Source organism: Agrilus planipennis, unplaced genomic scaffold (genome assembly GCF_000699045.2).
Source record: "Agrilus planipennis isolate EAB-ADULT unplaced genomic scaffold, Apla_2.0 scaffold39, whole genome shotgun sequence".
NCBI lineage: Eukaryota > Metazoa > Arthropoda > Insecta > Coleoptera > Buprestidae > Agrilus > Agrilus planipennis.
The window spans coordinates 91344-99780 of NW_020439074.1; the positions used below are offsets into that span (position 1 = coordinate 91344).

The 8437-nt window shown below is 30.7% G+C and overlaps 1 protein-coding gene and 1 long non-coding RNA gene across 2 annotated transcripts in view; one reads left to right on the top strand and one right to left on the bottom strand.

Annotated features, from left to right (window-relative positions):
* The window catches only part of LOC108745080, a 27684-nt gene that overhangs the window by 8065 nt on the left and 11182 nt on the right, over positions 1-8437 (bottom strand). The window lies entirely within an intron of this gene.
* The window catches only part of LOC112905223, a 72915-nt gene continuing 69973 nt past the window's right edge, over positions 5496-8437 (top strand). Inside the window, exon 1 of the mRNA XM_025977208.1 lies at positions 5496-5917. The gene's annotated coding sequence lies outside the window, so the exon portion shown is untranslated. The remainder of the gene's footprint in view (positions 5918-8437) is intronic.

The window sequence follows — 8437 nt, forward strand, 5'->3', positions numbered from 1 at the left end:
AATGAACCAAAAACTTCCTCTCCACATTTTACGAAAAACAGAAAATGAGTGCTTGAATTTTATTATAAAAACTAGCCTTTGGTTTAAAATTTGTAGTGTGACCTCCATACAGTTTTAGATACAAGAAAGACAACAAAAGGAACTTTTTTTTTAACACCTTCCCTTTTTGACTCCTAAATGGTTTGCGGAAGTATAATTTTTAACTATTTAGTGTAAGCTTTCTTGGTCAGAATAATTTAATAAGGTAGCTTTAAAAAGAAGACGAACAGTGTAGCAAATTCGGTTAAGGGAACCTCATAAATTATATGTATATACCTACAAAAGGTTTGGCCGAACAATATCATTTTCATTATTTATTCACCAGTCAAAACAGAGCTTCTTAAAAAATAAAATTTTGTTATTTTATATTTGTTTGAGAGATTCAAAATTTCTCTTTTTGCTTTCTTTTCCTTATAGACAGGTTGAACAGTTGAAACTTTAGTCCAACTAATATTAACTGATATTTATTATTTTATTATATATATTATTCACGACTCATTGGACTTAACAGTCTTCCCTAGGAAAAGAACGAGAAGTGTAGGCAAGCTAGCGGTTTAGACCTTGTTTATGAAAAAAATTTTCCGTGAACACTTCTTGCGGTGCAAATAAAAAAAATAGCAGGCATAAGTAAGAAAGAAAATTTCGCAGGAGCTATATGAAAAAATACAAAAATATCCGTAAAACGTGTTTTCTATTGTTATTGATGAGAAATAAAACATTTTCGGAAAAACACAACATCGTAGTAAGTAGAACTTAAAATGTCGAAAAAAAAATGAGAGGTTGTATACTAAAATCCTGATATCAATATTACGAGCTCTCCTTAAAGTTGTTCACATAATATAGACTTGCAACTATAAATTTTTTAGAGAAAAAAGCAAAAAAAAGGAAAATTTGAATCACCCTCATATACCTAACCTACCCAAATCACTGATGAAAAAATTACTTTTACGATGATGTTATGTGGACATCATTAACGGTTAGATGCTATAGTTATCAAATGCTATTTTTGATTTAAAATAGGATATTTTAATCCTTAAAAATATGTTTAACCAACAGTAGGTAAATAATGTAAGATAAACGAATTGGTTTAAAAAACGAACGTAAAACTAGTCTGCGTATATAAAAATTTATAAGCTTTATCCGTGGAAGCAAATTCTTCTAAAGTATATCGTCTTTTGGTAGAAGAAGAAGAATGAAAACTTAATTAAAAATGCGAACAGCTTTCTTTTTATGGTGCATTCCTTTTCGTGCCGCATATTTTTCGAAGTTACAATTTACGTTAAAAGTTTACAACAAAAAAAGAGCAAAATGTTGCTTCTATAAAAGTAGAGAACTTTTCTTATTTATCGTATTTATTTCTTTTTTTTTTGGTTACAGATAGGTCTCGTGTAATAATACAACAGCTACTAAAGCATGCGAACTCAATCAAATCAATAATATTACAAAATCTACTTGATAAATAAAAATGTTTTGGTCATAGTATAATACAGGAATTAAGGAAGGAGACGTAAAAATCGAACACGACCGGCATTATATGTATAAGANATAAGCAAAGCTGACCCAATACATTGCAAAAATGATAAAGTGACAATTTTTATAAATAACATTTTCCTATTGTTGTCTTTAATTGTTAAAATAAAGAAACCTCATGCTAAACTAAAATGTAAAAACAACGATGGGACTGTAATCCTTACAAACCAGTAAGATCCATCAGCATTAATAAGAAATCGACTATCTATGTACGTAATTGCAATACTCCGAAATGAAAGAAAAGGACTGCAAAATCATTGTTTAAATTTGCAATAAATAAAACAATTTCAGTTGTTTATAATGACTAATAAAATGTAGAAAGGCTGTAAGCATTATAATGCTAGTAAACCAGTAGGAACCAACATGAGAATGAAATTGACTTGCATGTGTGCATTAAAAAAAAAAAAAATTCGCAAAAATGTAAGAAAGGATAATTAGTGTGATATCCGCTGTTTATATTTAATTTTGTAAGAGGTAAAACAATTTCAATTTTTAGTAACAAACTAAAATGAAAAAGAAATCGATTTGTAATGTATCTATTTCCAAAACAAACCCCAATTAAAGAAAGAAAAGCCACTGTGAAATAATTGCGTAAGTCTAATTTTGCTACAGGTAAAAGTATTTCAACCGAGGGGTTGTCCTTAAAATATGTCACACCTTTCACTCCCTCAGTCACGCTAATTGTGTCACAATTTGACCGACCCCTAACAAATATTGTGCCATAAAAGCTAACCTACTCCTCTTGAAATTAAAATTCGTTGATTCTACACGAATTTTCCTATACGAGTTTTTATTTAAACGGTTGACTTTCTATTGTACTGAAAAATTTTAAGAATTGTCAAGTTAAAAAAATTAAAATAAAATTAATAAACAGCGAACGGCACATTTCTTTAGGCCCCCCCACCCCTTCTCAAATCTACAATTGACAGTTGAATTACAATTAATTTTAACTGCAATTAAATTGATCACAATTAGTTTTTAATTAATTAATTGGTTAAAATTTAATTGATTATTGACCAACACTGACCAATACTTTTCAAAATTATCCTTCAACTGTAACCAAACAAACAAAGTTGCATTTATTGTAGAAAGATACATAAGATATGAGTAAAAATTGTTGTTGTACTGAATTCGTCACCTTTTGTTTATGCTACAAAACTATAGAGAATAGAAAATAGGAATGAAATTAAGAACTAATGATAAAAAAGCTCACCGAATAAAATACGGAAAAATCATAGTAAAATCGTATCCTTTTTGTGCGGTGTAACTAAGCCATATGCACTTGTGATGTTTTGAAAATAATTTTCACCCAAAATCCTTTAATTTCTGCGGAAATGAACTACATTTTCTGTAACGGTCCGCGCAACATGCTCAAAGCTGGCTTTAAGCAACTAAACTATCGTCGACAGTAAATTGTAAAAGGCTGCTGGCGCCATTGACTGTCCTAATTCGGCGAGCTTATGAACTACTCCTCAACATTATACGAAAATTTAAAATAATAAAATAACATCAAATTAGTCATTACACTACTTACACATATTATAAAAATATACAACAAACCTCGCATTTACTTTACAAAGACAAATAAAGATAAAANAAGGATGGTACTATAGAATGTCACCTCAAGGTAGGCCTAGTGGCGTCATCTCTTGGTTAGGCCGGAAACTTATCAATCCACCCTCGTATATTCAACAGGTTGACAATTTCTGCACCCAACAAGGATTTCTCGTAAAATACGGTTATCGATATTCGAAGTGGCAAGTGTCTTTTTATTCTTCAAACAAACACAAAAGTAACAAAGTATCGAGGTTAAACCGTATACATATATAAAAGTATACGTATGTGGTTGGTATGCAAAGGAAGTAACTATTCCAACGAAATAGTCCTTCAAAAACGAATGTAGGTACTTCCATGGTAACATATACAAATATACATTTATACAGCAAATCCCGAACATTAAAATTCCAAAGAATACCGTAAACAAACTAGCGAATGTATTCGTCGTTGTTATATTTTATTAAAAAAGAAAAACATGTTAAAGGAAAATGCTGTTTCACACATTCCAAATTATTTTTTGAAATGCAAACTTAAAATTATAAACAATTAATAAATTGAATTGATATGGCGCTTTATTCAACTCGTTGATTCTTGATTTGCAATCTCTTGTTTTATGTAGTTATGTAAAAAAAATAGTTGTATGCAAACATATGCAATAGGTAAACATAGATTATATATACATAATAATAACCCCATTGAGATGATGGGATCGTTCAATAAAAAGGCATTTAACTACCTACAGCGTTTACCTGTTTTGTTTTTTAAGAAATTAATGGTAATAATAAAACATATAAAAAGAAACAATATTAAAATTACTATAAACAAGTTTAGTAGTGTCCTTGATTTTTTTTAATGAGGAAACAAAAGGTAATTAATATACAAGGGTCAAACGTAAATTAAAGAAAACCTCATTAAACCAATACTTATGATTGGATGTTTTGCACTTGAGAATTTAGTGCTTTATTAGTGTTAATTTAGTGATCTAATTATAATTTTAGTGTTCATTACTTCTTCGAAAATTACTGATGATTTTAAGTCAAGACTAAAGTGGCAAAGTCATGAAAAAAATAGGACTAATGTTCTTGTAGTAAAATGATCCATACAGGAATGTAGTATGTTATCGCGCGTATTATGTATGCCTCTATACACTTAAAAACAAATTGGTAATAAACGGAAAATTACAGTGACTTTAATAATGATTTAGTCTGCAATGGCAAAAATATTGACAATAGTTTTACCAGAAGCTTTTAAAAAGCACTAAATTGTACTAATCGTAAGAAATTTTGGGGTAAGGGTGCTACCTTAGTCTTCAGTCAGACTACCACTAATTTTCGTATAAGGGATGGAGCATTAAAATTTTAATTCGAGCACTAAATTAGTAGTAACGAACTGCAGTTTGGGATATACAGTATTTGCAGTGCCTTCTCCCAGGGCGGACCGCCACCATCCCCTGCACAGGACAATGATTCGATGCAATTTATTTTTGATACCAAAATAATACTTATAATTTTAAAAGATGAGTAGTTTTAGTGTATTTCTGAATGAAATGATATACTCCGTTGCAAAAACAGCCCAAAAGGCGGAGATAAATAAAGAAAACCAGTATTACTATATTTTTTAATTTTTCATTTCGTTGGAACCAAATTCGAATTCGATATAGTATATCAAGCCGAGAAAAAAGTACGACACCCCCTTGCCATCAGTCCGGGTGACAATTTACATCCTGGAAGGAATGAATATACGTACTTCGAATTCGGGTTTGTTTTTAACAAAATGAAATATTTACAAAAAATATCAGATCACATTGGGGTTATTACAGAAAATATTCGAAAAATATTGAATCACTTATTTGATATATGATATGTATGTAAATATTAAATTCGAGAGGCATAATCCTAGACAGAAAATACGATTCAATTTAATTTCAAATACTACTTGCACTATTAAAGAATAAACTAAAAAATATTGGTTTATTTAATATTTGAGTGTTCAATTTGAGAGAGATCATGATAGACTATATCGAACACTTTTGAAGAATCAACTAACAAATATTGAATATTCGATTTGAGAGAGATGATGATGGCCTATCAGACAGTAGGATTTGATTTGATTCCAATACTACTTGCACTCTTCGAAAATTTTGAACAATAAACTAAAAAATTGTGATGTCTGAATATTCAATTTGAGACAATCAGACAGCAGAATTCAACAGAAAATATTGAAAAATAATTTAGTTTCCTAAACATATGTTTGTCCATAATTGTTACATATTTTCAAATTTCACAAATAATTGAGATATCGAATGTGTGATACAATAAACAACATTTAGTTTTCCATTTTACCAGAAGAAAACTACACCATTTTATTGTTATTACTTTCATCAATTGTTTTAAACAAGTCACAATCCAAAGACGTCAGTTACTATCAGCTTTGATGAGAATCATTTGTCGTGATGCTGTTGATCAGAAGAAGGCCGCGCATGTCTACACCCTATAAAAACGTCCCTTCGGCGTCCCGACGCACATTCTTGGACGTCTCCGGTGCTGACAAATACAACAGTGCGACGTCGTCGTCCGATAACAGAATAACGTATCGTGTCGCGCTATCAGGGTGAAATACTTCGACCGTTCTTTTCCAAGCATCGGGAAGCGATACTGTGGTAAAAAGGTACCGTAAACGACAAAACAGCCCTCTATAAGAAGCCTCTTACTAACTTGCAATAATTTACCACAAGAACAATCCACGAGCGCACACAACCTGTTGAATCGAGCTCGCGCGAATTATATTCAGGGTAAGTTTTATGTAGACACATATGAATGTATGACGCAAAAATTTACTCTTAAAAATTATTGTTATTAGATAAAAACAGAGAGTATCGGTATATCAGAGAGAACAGAGTTCAATTTTGGTATTACTATTGAAGTCTTATTACATTTCTTCTGATAGAATGAAAAATATTAAGTTACAAAATTGTTGTCTTCTCCTTTAAAACCTCAAAAGTAGTTTACGGTTGACAAATGTAATTTGTAGGTATATAGTGGACGGTGTCAACTCTTCTATTTGTTCCCCGTAAATAATCTACAATAAAGGATTTTCATCTACTGTTTTAGTTTTTACCACAAAAATCCAAATAGAAAATCTTCATTTGAAATTAATGGATGAAGTTAACTTTGTTGAGGAAGTCCTTTAAGATAAAGAAAATTTAATGGATTATTTAAATTTATGTAAAACGTGTATTAGAAAACCTCGAAATTGAGCAAAATTTTTATATCCTTTAAGGAATTACACTTTTAAAATTCATAATTTAAGATAAAATAAAATTGACGACAAAATTTCACAGTCGAGATTTAAACTGAAGAAGCCAGAAAGTTTGTCCAATTTATATTCTTCAACAAATAGAGCACCAAATAATAATCCGGAGAGCCATATTTGAATTACAATATTATAAAATTATAGACACTGTTTCAGTTCAGCACGGGCCAATCTACATTCAAATTAAATAACGTCTGTAATACATTTCACCCTTATGCGAATTAATTGACCTAACTTTTCGCACTAAAGCAATCACAAACACAAAATTATTAAATCGAAACAATTCAAACATATTCCAATATGTTCGATTCTCTGCTCAATTTCCGGCGAATGCAATACCATTTTACCTTTTTATTCATCTTATGGACAACATACAGAAAATTATTTTATTTTGTACACGTCTACGGCATAACAGCTTTAGAATAGTATCACTTCGCTGTATGGCGAATAGTTTCCTTCCCTTTATAATAAATGCCGAAGAAGGTTACGATATTCAGGTATTAATATTAAGATTTTCAATAAAAATTAAAAACAACATGTTAAAAGTCAACTAATTTGCGAGAGCTATATTCACACTCATAAAACAGAATGGAATAATTATTTTATATTTGTGCAATTGAGGGTGTACATTGTAGAAAACGTTGTTAAATGCGGGTGAATGTTGTTGGCATTATGTTTAATGTACATAAGAAACAGGTTGAAATAGGTAAATATTAAAAAAAAACAGTGTGCTTGGTGCTTAAACGAACAATAAACATAGGATTTAACGATCTAATACGGCAAGAAAACTTGCGATTATGTTATAACTTATAGTTTACAATTTAAAATATTACCTAACATTCTAAAAAAAAAACTGTAGTCTAGCGGTGCAAAAAGGGTTTAGCACATTTTTACTTATTTTGAAAGCATTGAGGGTAATGTGGTGTATCAGTGATAAAATTACAGGTTCGATTAAGGAAATCAATGCTTTAAAAGCAGTTATTTGCGGTAAAAGAACGAAAAAGCTAGAATTTAGGTGGAAATCCGATTCAACCTATGTAAGTACCTACGTAAAATGCTAGACTTCTTCACAGTTTATCCCAAATAGATAAAAAAACAGATGACTGAAATTATCTAAGGGGATATGAATAAAGGAACGTTCGAAATGCATCTTTTGATGGTTGAATTAGTTTATAACTAATCATAAGTCTACACCTTCAAATATCAACCACGTAAAATGTAGATAGCCTAAAGAAAACGTTTTCCATATATTCTAGTTTTAGGGAAATGCGTAGATTAGCTCAGGATGGGAAAGAGTGGAGGTGCGTGTCCAACCAGTATTAGGACTGACGACGACGATGATGATATTGCTTTCGGATCTCATTCAGAAAAAATGTGAAATAAATCATGAAAATTACAAAAAAGTTATTAACAATCTGTATGCATGTTTATTCACAATTCAACATGATCTTTTTAGTAAGATGATAAATTATATTGAGTTCAAAATTGGCATAGTCCGCAATAAACTGTCACATTTACTGACTAGACTAGTTGCTGACAGAATGCAGAATGCAAACATATGCAATAGGTAAACATAGAAAAGAGATGTCAGATGGGAATTGCAGCGGACACTAATAAACATAGAGGAATAACATTACACCAATTGATATACAACAGAAAGAGATGCAGACAAGCAGAATTTGAGTAAAAATGTTAATCAACATTCTCTGAAATTTTCTTTTACGCACCTAAGGGACCATCCATAAATTTCATGATTTTTTAACCCATTCCCCGTTCTTGTCACAGCTGGTCACATTTGTGAGACGTCACATATCGGGTTGTTCGGAAAGTCATTTCGTTTTTTTTTGTGGAAATGAAACAAAGTTTTCGTATAATAAACAAATACTTTATTAAATTATATATTGACCGTTCTGGTCCAACACCTTTTGCCATCTTTCTGGTAGTAGCATAATTCCACGCTCATAAAATTTTTGGTCTTTGCTGGCAAAAAACTGATCGA